Source organism: Trichoplusia ni, chromosome 9 (genome assembly GCF_003590095.1).
Source record: "Trichoplusia ni isolate ovarian cell line Hi5 chromosome 9, tn1, whole genome shotgun sequence".
Classification (NCBI taxonomy): Eukaryota; Metazoa; Arthropoda; class Insecta; order Lepidoptera; family Noctuidae; genus Trichoplusia; species Trichoplusia ni.
Window position 1 is genome coordinate 10,495,784 of NC_039486.1, and position 15,414 is coordinate 10,511,197.

Sequence of the window (15,414 nt, forward strand, 5' to 3'; positions counted from 1 at the left end):
ATTGGCTGAAAAAGAAACGAGATTTTAGTTCAAATATCTCAAGGATGAAAAGTGTTATGATTTGTAATATAAAATAAATATTCTGAGAATTAGATCGTTTCTTCAGTCTTGGAACGCAAACGAGTCACGTTTGCGCCAAGGTTTTGACTCTCGATGTTTTCTTTCAAGAGAATGGCGAACTCATAGCATATGATACGTATAAAGGAAGTTTAGATGCTCACAAATATGATCGAGATGAAAGAATCTCATTTGCTATAAACATGTTAGGTAACGACGATGGTAAATCTAAAGAAGTACTTTTGGTCTTATATGTGGTACTTCAAAGTAACTATAAATGAAGACAAAGATGGTAACTCCAGATTTTGATATAATGTGCCGTTCTTTCCGGAACGTGGATCATTAAACTAGGAACTGATGGCCAACACGTAGCTATACCAGAATTATAATTTTAATGAAAAGTAACTCGAAAACTAATTTCTGCCTCTACATTTAAGTGTCAGTAAAGCGATGATTGCATCCAATTAAGAAGCTTAAGCTCAGTCCATGAAGGTTGATAAATCTTTGATCCAGCCTAAGGGAAAACAATTGAAAGTACCATTTTCCCGTACTCGTACTACACTACAAATCGTTTTGTCAATCTGGGTGACGTCTCGATTCAGATGTGAGGATTCGCTAAGAGTCTCGGATTTTCCCAACAAATATTTGTATGGCTTTCGTACATCGGTTGAATTTGTTTATAGTTGGTTGAGCTGCCAGCTCAAGTATTACTTTTTTGTGAGCCTACAAATAATACTTACATATGCGTATGTATAAAACTTTGCAGTCATTAGTGTTACAAATTATTTTCAACTGAAACTAAAATGGTGATTAATAACATACGTCAAGGTGACAAATGACCGTCGTGTTGGTCAGAATCAATTAATTATAATTCAGATAGGAGTAATAGGTTTTTCCGTTTTGTATAATATTCTAATTGAACAAAAACACTATTTTTGGACCCAACTATATTTACGTATAAAAATCGAAATTTTGCAAAAATTCATGTTGTTGCGTTCAGTCATCACATGCTTGTATTTAACGTCCGACATTATCCAATGCAAGGCTTCTATATTTATTTGCTCGATTACATCCATTAACTTAATGCTGAACCTTTTATAAGTGCATTCCATAACACTAGTTACATTTTTTTCGACTCCCTTTGTAAGGAATTTAATCCTTGTGTCGCGGAATGATTCACAAACAGTCAAGTCACGTGCACAAAGACACCCAGACTCAGAACCAGCATTCGTGAATCACACAAGTGCTTGTCTGACGCGGGGATCGAACTCGCGACACGACGCGCTCAGTGGGTTGGTATGGTGACCGCAACCACTCGGCTATCCGTGCAGTCAAATTAATAACATAATAATGAATGTACTATTTATTCTAGCGTGTCAATATTCGTGCTGTATTCTGCCATAATCACGTGGTTTACTCTAACTATTAATTTAGTTTCACCCAGCAAAGCTAGTGAAACTACTAAATACAGCCATCATTATCCAATTTTACCTCATTTTCTGACTACAGAGCATACAAAATATTCCCACAAAAGGTAACTTGTTGATTAATGGCCTGTCAGCATCAGAGAGCGGCTGTTAGACCAAATTATTGTATTAATTAAAGCTGGTTGCGAGAATTAACTGTTATTATAGAATTTGAATAAGGGACCCAGTGTGGTTCCCTGTGGCATACCATCAGTTTGTCATTATAGAGGTAATTAATAGAGAGCAATGCTTTCTATAGAAATTTTAATTGATAGATCGATTGAAGGAAATCAATAATGTAACGCTTATTTAAGTACCTATATTGTAGGTACAGTTTTATTGGCATCTAATACTTTTATCTTTCCATTGGAGCTCCCTAATAGTATAAAAGCTCTTGAGAGTTTTCTTTGAGAGTCTTATGAAAGCGATATCAGTATCAGCACTTGAGTGCTTGTCTTCATCTTTTATAAAATTGTAGAAGAACCTTTAAGACTCGTTGTTTCATTTTTAGTTAGTACTATCTCTATTTCATAAGATACCCTTAGTAAAGTAAATGTTGCTTAAACTAATCCCACCTTATCTTTTGGTTGAGTAAACACAAGGTTTATTGGTTAATACATCTTGTGAGTAAGTTACTTATTTATTTAAATTTTTTCGATACTAACTTTGGGCTTTGATGCCCTAAAAATAAAAGATTTTATTTTCAACGTCATTTAAATTTAAATACGAAATAATTTATTCAAAAAACGAGGAATCCAACAAACTGCAACATTACAATAGAAGACAATGTTTGACATCCCAAACATTACAACAATGTTTAACATTCGAAATTCAAGATGGTTGAAACCATAAAGTATCTTGTCTCGAACTGAGCACAAGAGTAAAGAAAGCTCCGAGTCACTGGAGCTATGTTCAGTATAGATTTAAACTCTTTTGTTGGCCACAACGAAGCAGAAAACTTGGCACCGTTTTAACATCAATATTTTGACGCCATTGTCATTGTTGTTCTTTATTCAGGTATCTTTAGTACCTGTAGGCATTATAACAGATAGATTTTTCTGGTTTATTTCACGTAGTTTTTTTTTAATATTTAACGTCTTTTACTGTTATTTGGAGAAATAGAAGTGGTATTAGGTATTGGTGGTCAATACTAACAATGATTATCGACAAAATCGACATTTTCCACTTATGTAATTGTAAAAACTCAAATTAGAAATTGATTTCGATATAGTCATAGGTAAAAAAATTTACACAAAAAGATACCAAGGGAATGTATACGTGTTAATTGTGATTTAATAACTACAGCAAGACGATCTGCATCAGCTAAATCTTCTTAAGCCAGATCATCTACAAAATAGTTTATTAAATAAACCTGTAGTATATACAGTTCCTCGTTACTTGCGTAAGCATCTGCTACCTTCAAGACTAATTCCTTGAACTAATTATCGTCTTTGAAGTATAACCCTTCAAGATTCAGCGTTAGTAAATGACCATGACAAATGGGTTTGTCTGTCGTAACTCCAAAACCCATTTAAGCCTAGATTTCAACTGATGCTATTATGAAAGCAACTGTAAAAGCAACACAAAGGCTTTTAAAGACTACTCTACTGCAGCCAGGGATGATTGTGCATTAGATGTTGTTAGAACATTCTTTAGTGTCAAAGGAATTGCTTATGTCGAGGTGCTTTTAAATCTTATGTCATTTTGTTAAGACTGTTATGTTAAGATAGTGCTCTGATTTGTTACTTGGATAACTTTATCCCACTTTGGCAGCATGGGCCTAACGTATTGAGGTAACGTGTCGCGGGTTCGATCCCCATGTAAGACAAACGTTTGTGTGATCTAAGAATGGTCGAGTTCGGGTGTATTCGTGACTTTAATGTTTGTGAAACTCCCCGTGATAGGGATTGAATTCCTTAATGCAGGAGTTGTGTTGCTTGTTTTATCTATTTTAATACTTCTTCCCAATTCCTGAAATTCTTTAAGACGCGTATTACTTCTTGTTTGCCTATTTATTTTAAATCCTCATAAAATAAATAGGAAATACCTCTTTACAAATGAAATAAAGACGCTAATATCAGCTTATAATAAACATCGCTCGTGTGATGTCTACTGCACTCAACGTTTATAATTCTCTTTTCAGATGTATATTATTTTATTTATCTAATCAGACCGTTTTATCTTATGACGTCAGTTCAGACGCGCAAACAGACTCGCTCAGTCTACTATATCATATTTAAATTTGCCGAAGCTTTGCACCAATCGACGTGTCAATTTAAATGATAGGTATGGTCATAAATCTTGAACTTTAGCTCCTGTATGACGACATATGGAATGAGCTGGTGATGATAAAATTTACGATCCATTAGCTGTCGAATTAGCATTGAAGAATGACGATGAATTACATCATGAGTTGTCACATGCTGAATGTTATGATTGTTTTATAGAGTGTGACAAAATATCGTTCGTTTATCTGTCCATTGACCAAAAAGGTATATAAAGGATTATTGTAATTCTAAATAAACCATGGCTAGATAAAGAAACTTAAGAAAAGACTTGAAATGACTGACTGACTTCTGACTTAAAATCATAGTGTGAGGTTATTTTTAAAAAAGGCGACTTGAGTTTCTGATAGCCATCGGGATTAGTCTACACGTAATTATTGGAATGCAAATAAAGTTATTAAAGGCAGACATAGTGCGCCTTCGTCCATTAGCGTAGCCTTTTTTCAATTATCCGATCATAATCTTTAAAACAATTACCAAAGTATTTAAGATCCATCTATATACTCACATTTCAAAAATAAACTGTTCATTTTTATTTCCTATCGCCACTTATAATCTTGAGGATCATACTCAGGAGACCGGTCTGGCAGTCTTCCAGGAAAGTTAATTAATTAATACTAATAGTGTCTGTTATTGCGCAAAATAGTCTTATTTCTATAAGAACTTATTAGGAACTCATAAAAGATAAATAAAATCATATAATGAGAATATTTTTTAGTTTAATATTTGTTAAATTAGGTATAAAATAAAAATATTGGATATTGCGGTAGGTTGTCATATTTAGCTGCATGGTAGCTTGTTTATGAGAAAGAGAAAGCTCTGTGGTGGCTTTAGCTTAAGAACCTATAAATATATGATACTAGTCATATTAGTGTTTATTAAATTTTTTGCCTTGTCCAAAGTTTAAAAAACATGAAGATTTTTCCAGTTAAGAAACAAGTTGGTAGAAATCCATTCAAAGTTACATATATCCGTAAATCAATAATTTAAATTAACTAAATGTATAGGTTGTCGTCAGAGCTAGTATGTATAAATAATTAGGACAATCTCCTATTATACACTCCCTCTTATAAACGCTTCTAAACGAAATGCTACAAAAAAACAAAATTTTGTTTCAGCCAAACTTAATGAGAGTGTATTGACCTTAGGGTACAGCTGAGCCGGGTTCACCTTTTGCCAAGATACGTTGAAGTTGATTGCCATTAATTTCAATTATACCGGATTCAGTTGAGTACCATTTTTTGTATGTAGCCATCAACTATGAAACTTTTCCCATATGTTAAGAGGCCAGGGGTCAGCGGCGCGAGCGGCTAGTAATTATAATATGCAGATACATTTTCAACTACTAATTTTACTAGGTTATACTGTTTATAACATTGCATGGGTAAGAATCAATTCAAAACGATCACGTTATTACTTTAATACGTTTCGCGGGTGACACCCTATGTATCACCATTACCGTAAAATTACTGAAACGGAAGTACCTAAAACGACTCCACAGGAATTGAACCTAGCACTCTATGCCGTTACCGGTGTAAATCAACTACTTTATCTATATAACCTATGGTATACGTTTACACTAAGCTTCCCTAGGCACTAGGCTTAACGTGTACACACAAGGACAAAATAACCAATTAAGGATCAATAACTGGAAGAAAACGTTTATAAAGTCCCATCACTAAAATGTTTTAACATTCAATTAAAAATATCATGTGCTTAGTAGTTATTATTCGTTGCTTTTTATATGGCTTACCGATTGCTCACAGACCTTTAATTTGATGTACAGAGTTGACGTTTTAACCAAGTGTTTTGGTCACCAGCCGCAATAGTACACATGCATAATAAATGCCATAAGTAGATGTCTAGATCGTATGTATTTTTCATTGACGGTTTTTCTATGTGACTTTCACGATACATTCAAAACCTAGTACTGTTTTAGAAGTGATTGGTTTAATCATCGTAAAAATAAAATAGACTAAAAATTCGTCGAAAAATGTCGTTATAAAAATTGTTACCATACGCAAATATGAACAAATTGTAACGCGTCTGTCGAAACAAAGTATATTACTTTAAAATATTACGTTACGTTGTTCCGTTAATTTCTGAGTTTGATCACGCAACAAAGTAATTTAATGTACGAACCTGCGTTGAAGGTTTCGTAGGCTATGCGGCACTGCTAAACCCACATTAAAAATTCAATACATATAAAAAAAATCACATTAAAAAAAATTAAATGGCTCACAGCACACTATCACAAGCTGCCACTATGCTAAGTACACTTTAATTTCGAATTTCATGTTTAGTTCCCTATGTGGCCGGCAGGTGGCGACCGCGTGCGCTCCGTACTGCAGTCGGCTACACACTGAAGTCCGACTGTGGTTCACGCATGCGCCGTAACTCCTACACCCGATACCTACATTTCATTTTGTAATGAACTGAACTTTTCATTCGCGTGTCTCAAAATAAACTCTATTTGTTGCTGTACAGAGTCGAATTTCGCTTAGGAGGTACGTTAAAGGGTGCGATCGCACTTCACGCTGTCTTGTATCTCCCTTCCACTAACGATGTCCATATGCATTTGAATTTTAATTGAGTGTATGTGTATGTAATGATAAACAAAACAGTGTTTTAATATTTAAGCTGAGTTTGGTATCAAATTACAAGTAAGAAAAGAATCTTCTTTTTTTTTGCTGTATTTTCCTCATAGAGCCTGAGGGCGCTCAATTTTAAATAGTTCTTTTTCTCCACTTCAGTTCATTTTTCCTTATGTTTTGAAGGAAGTTCGCTTGAAAACATTTTCATCGTGTTTAGCGTAACAAGTATAACAGCCTATTTACCGCCTCTTCGCTTAAGGGGTGGCAAATCATGATTGCCATGAGCGAGGTCATGAATTTGAATCCCGGTTAAGGCCAGAGCTTATGGGATATAAAGACCGGGATATATTATGATAAGGCATACTAAACTGTGTAATCAATCCTTTGGTCATGCTTAAAATGATTAACCTTGCCTTTACTATGGTTTTTAACTATTTATAATTCCAAAAGTAGGCCTAATTAATTTTCTAAAACTGTAATTTTCAAATAAGTAATTTTCTGTGTATCCGGACAATATGACCATGCTCTCTTAGTAAAATATAAATTAGATCGATTTGAAACAGAGTGCTCCTTAACATATCAATTGAATCTACCTATGCTTGAGTAAATACTGGCTAAGAGCCCTCGGAACTCAGAACACGCGATCACACACTCAAGTAGACACTTTTATTTCGTCTCAGGTGAGAGGGAACAATTTAAAAACATGATCCAATTTTTTTGGAAAGATCTTTCGAGGAAAATTGGAACGGACATTTTGGATCACGTTTCTGAAAGTCAACGGGAATAAATGTCGTTTTTCGTTTAAACGTGTTTTGTCATTTTAGATTTTCGTTTTTTTTTTTGCTGGAATTTATGAAAGAAAAGCATTCGTGTTTTTTGTTAATTAAAGACTTTTTCCATCTTTGGCATTTGATTTAGAAAAAAAGAAAAATTTCAACAAAAAAAAATCTTCGCACTGATACAATTCTATATTCAATCCCGAAGGATAAAATGTCGTATCAATCACTTGAAACTTTGGCTTTTCCAAATAAATCACGGTAACCAAGAACTTCTATGATTTATCTAAACTATATAACAAACCTGAGCCTACAACCGCAGAGAAACATCGGTCATGTTCCATTTTGAATTATTATGCGACCAAAATCACATACACCAGTTACTGAGGCAAATTTAATTAAAACAACGTACATCACTAACATGTTGGGTATGAATTAAGGAGACTGATGGTGCCGACGTAAGAACCTTCAGACTAGGAATCTTCAAAGAGAAGTAGCCTTGAAGGCCTTGTCAAGTTTTTCAGAACGCTTGATGAAAAAATAAAACAAGAGGACTTTAAAAATCATCTGACTATAAGTCCTAGTTACTTAAACATTTAGATCGCAGAAATATTTTACCTATTATTTCATTCCGCTTTTACAAAGACATAGAAAATACAATTTTCTTTAAAAATCTTAAAAGAGCTTAAAGCGAACGAAAACATGATTCCGAACATCACTCCGACCGAGTCCAGTAAAATTTGATGGGTTTAAAAGTTAATCAAATCTGACTCCGTAATAAGCACAGATTACTAACTAATCTACGGATCACGACAGATTAGAAGGTAATCTGGAGATCCCGAGAGGATTTTATGTAGATGGACTGATCTCAAATATTTTTCGATCATCTGATTTGAATATTGAATTGATTCGTGATTGTTATAGAATGTCTTAATGACATAACGCGGAGTTAGGTCTATTCTACAAAAAATTAAGAATTGTTGTTACTTAAGCTGCTTGAGTTTAGGTTTCCAACTATCGAATACAAAAACAAATCGCAGGCGTATTTTTTTATCAAAAGCTACGACGACTTTGACCTTTTCCTAAGATAAGATATATTTTATTTGAAAAAACATTCAGGCATTTTTTAGGCTTCCAAATGGCAAACCTTTTACAATATAAAGCCATTTCAAGAAACCGTAGCATGAAAGCTGAGAATTATTTTTAAATCTCAACTCGGTTACTGGAGCAAACATAGCATGCAAACTCGTATCTGAAATGTGGAACATAGATCTTATTTTTATGTGTAGCGTATAAAGTATAGTAGCGTTGCTACGGCGTAGCTGACGTCATTGCTACGCCTGCTACGATATCGTAGCAGATGTGATTTGTTTGTTGATAATTTTTTTAAAGTGTTTTGTTTTATACGTTTTTAGTCCGCCTTAGAGTTAATCTATTTCACTTATATTTGGTTTCATTTACAACTCAAAATAGTCTTTAAGAAATAAACTCTTGATATAGTGCGATAAGGCTTTCAATGCCTACTGTCTGTAGTAGTTGTGCGACAAATGATGTCATTATCATTTAATTAGTCACACATAGTTAACACGGACGTCGAACACCTCATTACATTCCATAAACTTGGAAATGGATATAACACACTAACTGCCTGAGGGTATTTTGAGGGTTTTCGTATAAATAGTTGTTAATTAAGAATATTGTAATAATCACTTAACATAGTAATGCAACTTTTGATTACGGTAACAATTATAAATTATAAATAATATAAGTTAAAACAAGTCAAAAGCAAGTTTTGTATAAATGGTTATAAAAGCAAAAATTCATGTGTGTAATTTTGCATATACCTCAAAAAAAAATCACATAACTGCCAGCTTAAATATTCCGTCAACCACATATAACATCATTCAAAACAGCCAAAAATAAGAACGACACGTCATCAATCAATTCAAAACCAACTTCCCCGATCATGATCTCTGTACCCAAAGTAATTACCATTGAGATTAGCATAGCATGGCAGGCTCGAATGACAACCGATACATGTTTTATAACGTTGCTAGCATCAACCCGTGTCAACATGCTGGGATGGGCCCTGAATAATCAAGGGAGGCTCAATCACGAATGCTCTTAACTGATGTTGGAGGTATTTGATAGAGTGGAGCTGTGGTACAGATTTTCTTTGAAGTTTTCATATTGATTTGAAATTAATAGTTTAAAGGGTAAAGATTTTTTTGAGGTTTTCATATTGATTTGGAAGTAATAGTTAAAAAAGTAGGTATGACTAATAATTCTGTACAATAAAGAATATTCTAACCTAATCTATAATTCGATAGTATTTGATAGATTTATTTATATTGAAATGAAACGACTTTTACGGATTTTATCGCGGTTTAATTTTTGGTTTTAGTTCCCGACGTTAAACACACACACACAACCGCGATAAAATCCGTAAAAGTCGTTTCATTTCAATGTCTAACATTCGCGTAAACCTAAGAAACCACTATAGATTTATTTATAGATTGTTTTTAGTATTAAACATTATATTCTAAACATCCTTACCCACAGGATAAAAACAGAACTCTGTTCGTCGTTTCTTTCACAATGAAGGGCAAAGGTCTATCTCCCCTCCTTCTATCTCTCTATGTCCAGGGGTCTGTGTAGCATTGAAATGATATAATAATTTTATTATTTAATACTAGCGATTTTTATAATAAGTCAGAATGTAAGAAAAAGTGAACATTAAGACAAGTGTTTGAAATTTTACGTTTCTAATACAGTCGTTGCTTTTCAAATTGAATTCTAAAATTTACTATACCTAATATATTCGGAACACAAAATGAACCCTTAGAATGCCCAGGTCAATGATAAAACCTAATTTGAAAAACTGTTAGCCCAAATACAAGGCAGTATGTGAGCCGGGTAAGGCAATGTTAATCATTGTTGCCAACGGTAATTTCCCCGGAGGATGGCCGCGTAATTGTATAAGTTTTAAATAATTATCCACTATCCAAGTTGTTGGATGTAACAATGCAATTAGTGGATAATAGTGTTTTTCGAATTAGAATTTTTCGGTACGGAATTGACTCTACCTGAAATACTAGACGCTAACTTGCTGTCTAAAGTTCTGAAGAAGTATATTTCTTGAGAGTTAGTAAGGTAAGGCTAGCGCATGTTTATCATATAAGTGTAGGATTTTTCAAAAACAGCTTAAAATGTTAGTATGCAGCACATTTGAATTTTTAACTTAAAATAAAAAAATGGTATTCAAAAATTTTCTATTCTACATAATATTTATGACAACAACTTAATGTATTCAATGCTCGAAGCTATTTATAAAGACAACAACATTTCATAATCTCTCTATAAAGTACTTTTATCCGTATTATGCCATTTTTCAACTCCTACACATTGCTACATCAAAAACAAACTAATTTAATCGTACATAAAAACTCCAATCTTCATCGGTGTATCAAAATATCATTTGTTAGTCCCATCCTGTCTACGACATTATGTTTTATTCATTCTCAACGGCAGGGGGGGGGGGAGTGACGTCAAATGAGGGATCCAAGTAGGTGAGCTAGATTGCTATGGATTATATAAAAGGGTGTCTTTGTTTATAAATGTTTAGCTTCAGTAGAGCTGTGATAAATACTAATGACGTTATTATAGATTGGAGGCAAGAAAATGATCAGCTATCTTTATAATGTAACAAAGTGTGAAATCAGTTCGATAGCGAAATTAAACATAAACTTTTATGAGGCACTTGATTTTATAATAACTTCATTAATCCTCGCTTGATAAAATTTATCTCCAATTCTGACCAAAACCATACACAAAAATTACTCCTTAAATTAAAATTGGAAAAACATAGGTCAACATAAAATACAGATTTTAAGAGTTCAGAGCGTTATGTTTTGACCATGGTAAGACATGGATATATATAGAATTCTATATCATAGGAAAAAGCCTGTGCCCAGCTTTGGACATTCAGAAGCCGATAGTAACTAACTTACTTATATTAAAAAAAGACAGCATCACAAACTTTCAAATAAAAAAAAACTTTTGAAGAGCTCTATATTAAGATCTGCTCCCAGTTATACTGGATTTTTCGTAAAAGACTGCCTATCTAACCTCCACAGTGCATTTGACTACGCATCGTAATATCACACACAAAGACTGCTATCATAAAGCCAGGATGAAAAGCTATATTAAGATTACTATTTACCCCGAAGGCATTTCCTTTGTAGAGTCTTTATCCTAACTGTTTTAAAGCAAGATAAAAGCCAGACAATAATCATCATAATAATAATGAAATTTTAAGCAATCATTGTCGTTTTTCGCACCATCAAAACAATCTTTAGAACTCGTAGAGATAATACGATATTAACTTTAGTGTTATTGCAAACGATTATTTTTGAAGATACTTGAATAGAGGTTTTTTCAGGAAGTTAAAAATGGTCGACAGTAGGCAACAATGACAACCTATATTTTGGAACATTTAACAGGTACTTTTTTTAAGCTCTGTTCAAGTTCTGTGTTCATCCTCAGTTGCTCTCATTTATTTATTAGCTTAATTTGGTTCACAGATTCTATTCTTTCGTCAATCTCATCTGTGTGCCGCATCGTCTTGTTTTCTAGGCATACATTTTACTTCCTTTCCACGTTCGTTTTTACCAAATAATGTTCAAAGTAACAAAAAATCCTTATCACAATCAAAAACTTTGAAATGCAGTCAACTTGAAGGAAGAAAAAGAAAAATAACGCGGAAACCAACAACTTTTTCCTCGCCTTAAATTTCCTCTTACAGTTTGGGGCTGGCGCAACGTATATTTTTCTTTCTTTCTTCCATTCAACCTTAACTTTCTATCAACTGTGAAGTCAGCTAATTAACTATACAAAAGTTGGAGTAATCAGTGCTTGGAACAAATTCCTACACTATCTAGTTTCCGCTGGTAGAATTCAAAGGCAAGCTGAAAAATACTCACTGTTTGTATACTGAACTTTAGGGTTCCGCTAAAACAAATAATAAACGAAATTTTACTTGGGCATGAAATTTTACTTTTGACGCTTTTTTGTGTTAAATATTATTATCACGTTTTTGGCAGTCGGATGCTACTGAATTATTTTCGGTCAAAATTCGGAGGCCACATTGTCTGATCTAAAAATTGATTCCTTCTTATTTAGATTTTTAACAATATAGAGCTTTAAAAGACTACGTTTTGATGGATCTATGACGGCACAGAAATCATACAACTGCACACCAGACAAACAAAGAGAACTTAACACAATCCTCTCAACGAACGGAACCAATATCATCCAAATGTTTGCAATTAATCTGTCGATACAGATATTGGTACAAACAATGGTTCAGGCTGCAGACCAATTTAGTTCGAACACTATCTTCCAGATTAAACAGGCACTTATCAACTTATTGAAGTTCGAAGGACTGTTATAGTGCGTTGAGACTAGACACCAAAAGTTTGGATATCTTGCTCCGAACTTCGATTGTCTAGGTATCTCATTTCAGGGTTTAAGATTGACTTTAAATGTACTTATTATTGTTTAAAAAGGATTGTTCCTTTTTAAAAACATTTGTAGTTTTTCAACAATAAGATGGTATCCCAGATATTACATACAAGTATATGAGACGTACTGGTTTCAATTGATGGACTGCTTTCTGATTCATCCATTTTAAAAAGAAGAACCTTATTTTTTAGATTGTCCTTACAAGAACAAATTTCTATGGTAATCTGATATGTCACTAATCAAACATAGGCTTTGAAATCTTTTAGACGTCTTTTTTCGGAAAAAAAGTCATCTACTAAAAAAGGCAAAATCTGTTTCCAAAAATCAAAGTACATACAGAACCAGATACAAAAACCCAGTACTTTTTTCACAAGGCATTTAAAACAAGACAATGTTCCAGTATCTTTCGCGAAGGATTCTTTAGAACCATACTTTTTATTCCGTCATCAAGATACAAGTTGTTGTTTCTACTTACCTTTTGTCCTCCAAAGAGACTGATTTGCAGGAACCCGACTTAATACTTTTGCTCGTTGATGCTGCAAAGTTTGGGTTCTTTTTAGTTCTTTTTAGTAAGTTTATTGTTGTTTACAAGTTGCTGCATTTCCCTGTGACTTGGATTCCGTTTTCCTTGTATACCTGTTGATCTGGATAACGTGGGGTTAGTGACCGTGGAGAAAAAGTTGGGGTGTGTTTTGATGTTTGCGAGCTTTGAGTCTTATGTCTGTATGGTAAGGTTTGAATTGCTTTTTACACTATTTACTTATACTTATTTATTATTTTTACGCGTGAAACTAAAACAAGTTATTTTTATAAACTGCTTCTATACCACTGCGAGTGACAATAGGTACCTACTTTATTGACTGCTCAATGACTATTTTAGATAGTCGATTTTTTAACATTTAAGGTTTCTTAAGAGTATCTCAGGGTACTAAAGCTTCGCTTTCTGTCCGTCCATCTGTCACCAAGCTATATGTCAAGAACAATTATAATTAAAAACGATTATATAATAAAAACGAAGAAGCAACGTTCTGATGATATTATATTTTATGGGTGACAATTTTTTCCTGAAAATTTGTTTTTCTTTACCCTATTCATTCTGTATACATTGTCGCGTGACTGATTCGGACTTGGCCGTTTTTTTATTATCTTCTAGTATTTAACTATCGAAGCACAAAATCATAACCGATTCTTCAAACTATCATTAACCACATACTTTGATTCAATAAAGCTAATATAGCCATAGTAACAGGGTCCGCGTCACACTGTCGCGTAGTAACAATAAATCACTGAGCCCTTTAACCCATCACCAAGAATCCCTTGCCTACTTGAGAATTAATTAATCGTGTAGACTTATAACAAGATTTATCACTCACTTCCTTGTTTATAGTTTTTGGGAATAGTGTAAGTGATCTTTAAAAATACTTTATTTAATTATTGTATTTTATATTCAAGTATATACATCCCTTTGTTAATGAACAGAAGGATGTATATACATACATCCGGAAAATTAGGATAAAAAAGTCCAAAAAAAAAACACCCATGAAAATTTGGACCTTATCAATGCACGAACATTCCACAAAAATGTCATTACATTTTACTAGAACCCTTGCTCACAATTTTTACTCCTTACTTCTTAAAATAAAAATATTACAAGCTGAAACGACTATTACAACGAATAATTCCCTTAATATACCTTTCTCATACCAGAATCAAATCTTGGCAGCCCAGACCACAAAAACACATAGTCTACCAAAATGGTATTTTTTCACCAAAAATTCTACCATTACGCTACAAAGTTAATTACTTAGTTAACTAGGTTTGTTGTTTAACTTATAAAGCACTTTTAATCTATTCTACTGTAAACGCTGGAGCGCTTAGACGATGCAAAACTATGCATATTAAACGCATACTCGCTTAAGGTGAGGGCACAAAGTGTTAAATATGAAAATTATTATTTTCTTCTTACAGGAACGGCGGGATTAGATATTATTAAATGTCTTAAAAGAACATTTGTTTTAATAATCCTTGGTGTAGGTATTTGTACTAGAAGGAACTAACGAAAGGACTAACGAAGCTTTTAATTGGCAAGCCTGTTAAACTCGACTAAGGTTTTCACTAAATATGTTTATTTTGTGACAACGGTAAACTATTGTTTACTTTCAAATATAACAGATGCTGATACAGATGTGTTTTGCTTTCTTAAATATTTTTCGTATACTTTATATGAGTAAAATAGGCCTTAAACTTCTTCGGCTTCCTTAACTTTCAACTACTGCAAGTTTAATGAAACAAATAACTGTCATATTATTTTATATATTTTTTTATATTCTTGAATGCCCTTTTTTCATGTAGCCTAAGCCCATTGTGAAGCGAAGAACAAAATAAATGATTCTACTAATGAGAGGCACGGTGGGGCCAATTATACGGCTTGCCCGCCTTCTAGATAGCATATTTATATTTAAATTCTCAGTAATCCTTATTCAAATAGACTGTTTTATAACGCCTATTATATAGGCACTGAGCATCTAGAACTTTTAGATTTTTGCACAGCTTTGCTTTGATGTCTATTGTAGTAGAAAAAATACATGTAACTTCCTATATTATTTCATTCTAGTTTTGGAGTTTAGGATAACTTCGAAAAATTTCAAAACAGTGTGTATTGCTGTGGAAGCTTGAAGACAGAGAAGAATAGCGTAGGCCATGGAATAGCGTA

General features: G+C 33.4%; 1 protein-coding gene across 5 annotated transcripts in view; it reads right to left on the reverse strand.

Annotated features, from left to right (window-relative positions):
- The window catches only part of LOC113497308 (potassium voltage-gated channel protein Shaw-like), a 77,048-nt gene extending 70,665 nt beyond the window's left edge, over nucleotides 1-6,383 (reverse strand). For 2 of the 5 annotated variants that reach the window (XR_003400888.1, XM_026876808.1), the window contains exon 1: nucleotides 5,951-6,383. The gene's annotated coding sequence lies outside the window, so the exon portion shown is untranslated. The remainder of the gene's footprint in view (nucleotides 1-5,950) is intronic. The other 3 variants (XM_026876806.1, XM_026876805.1, XM_026876807.1) reach the window with 2 other exon arrangements.
- Between the last annotated feature and the right edge of the window lie 9,031 nt (nucleotides 6,384-15,414).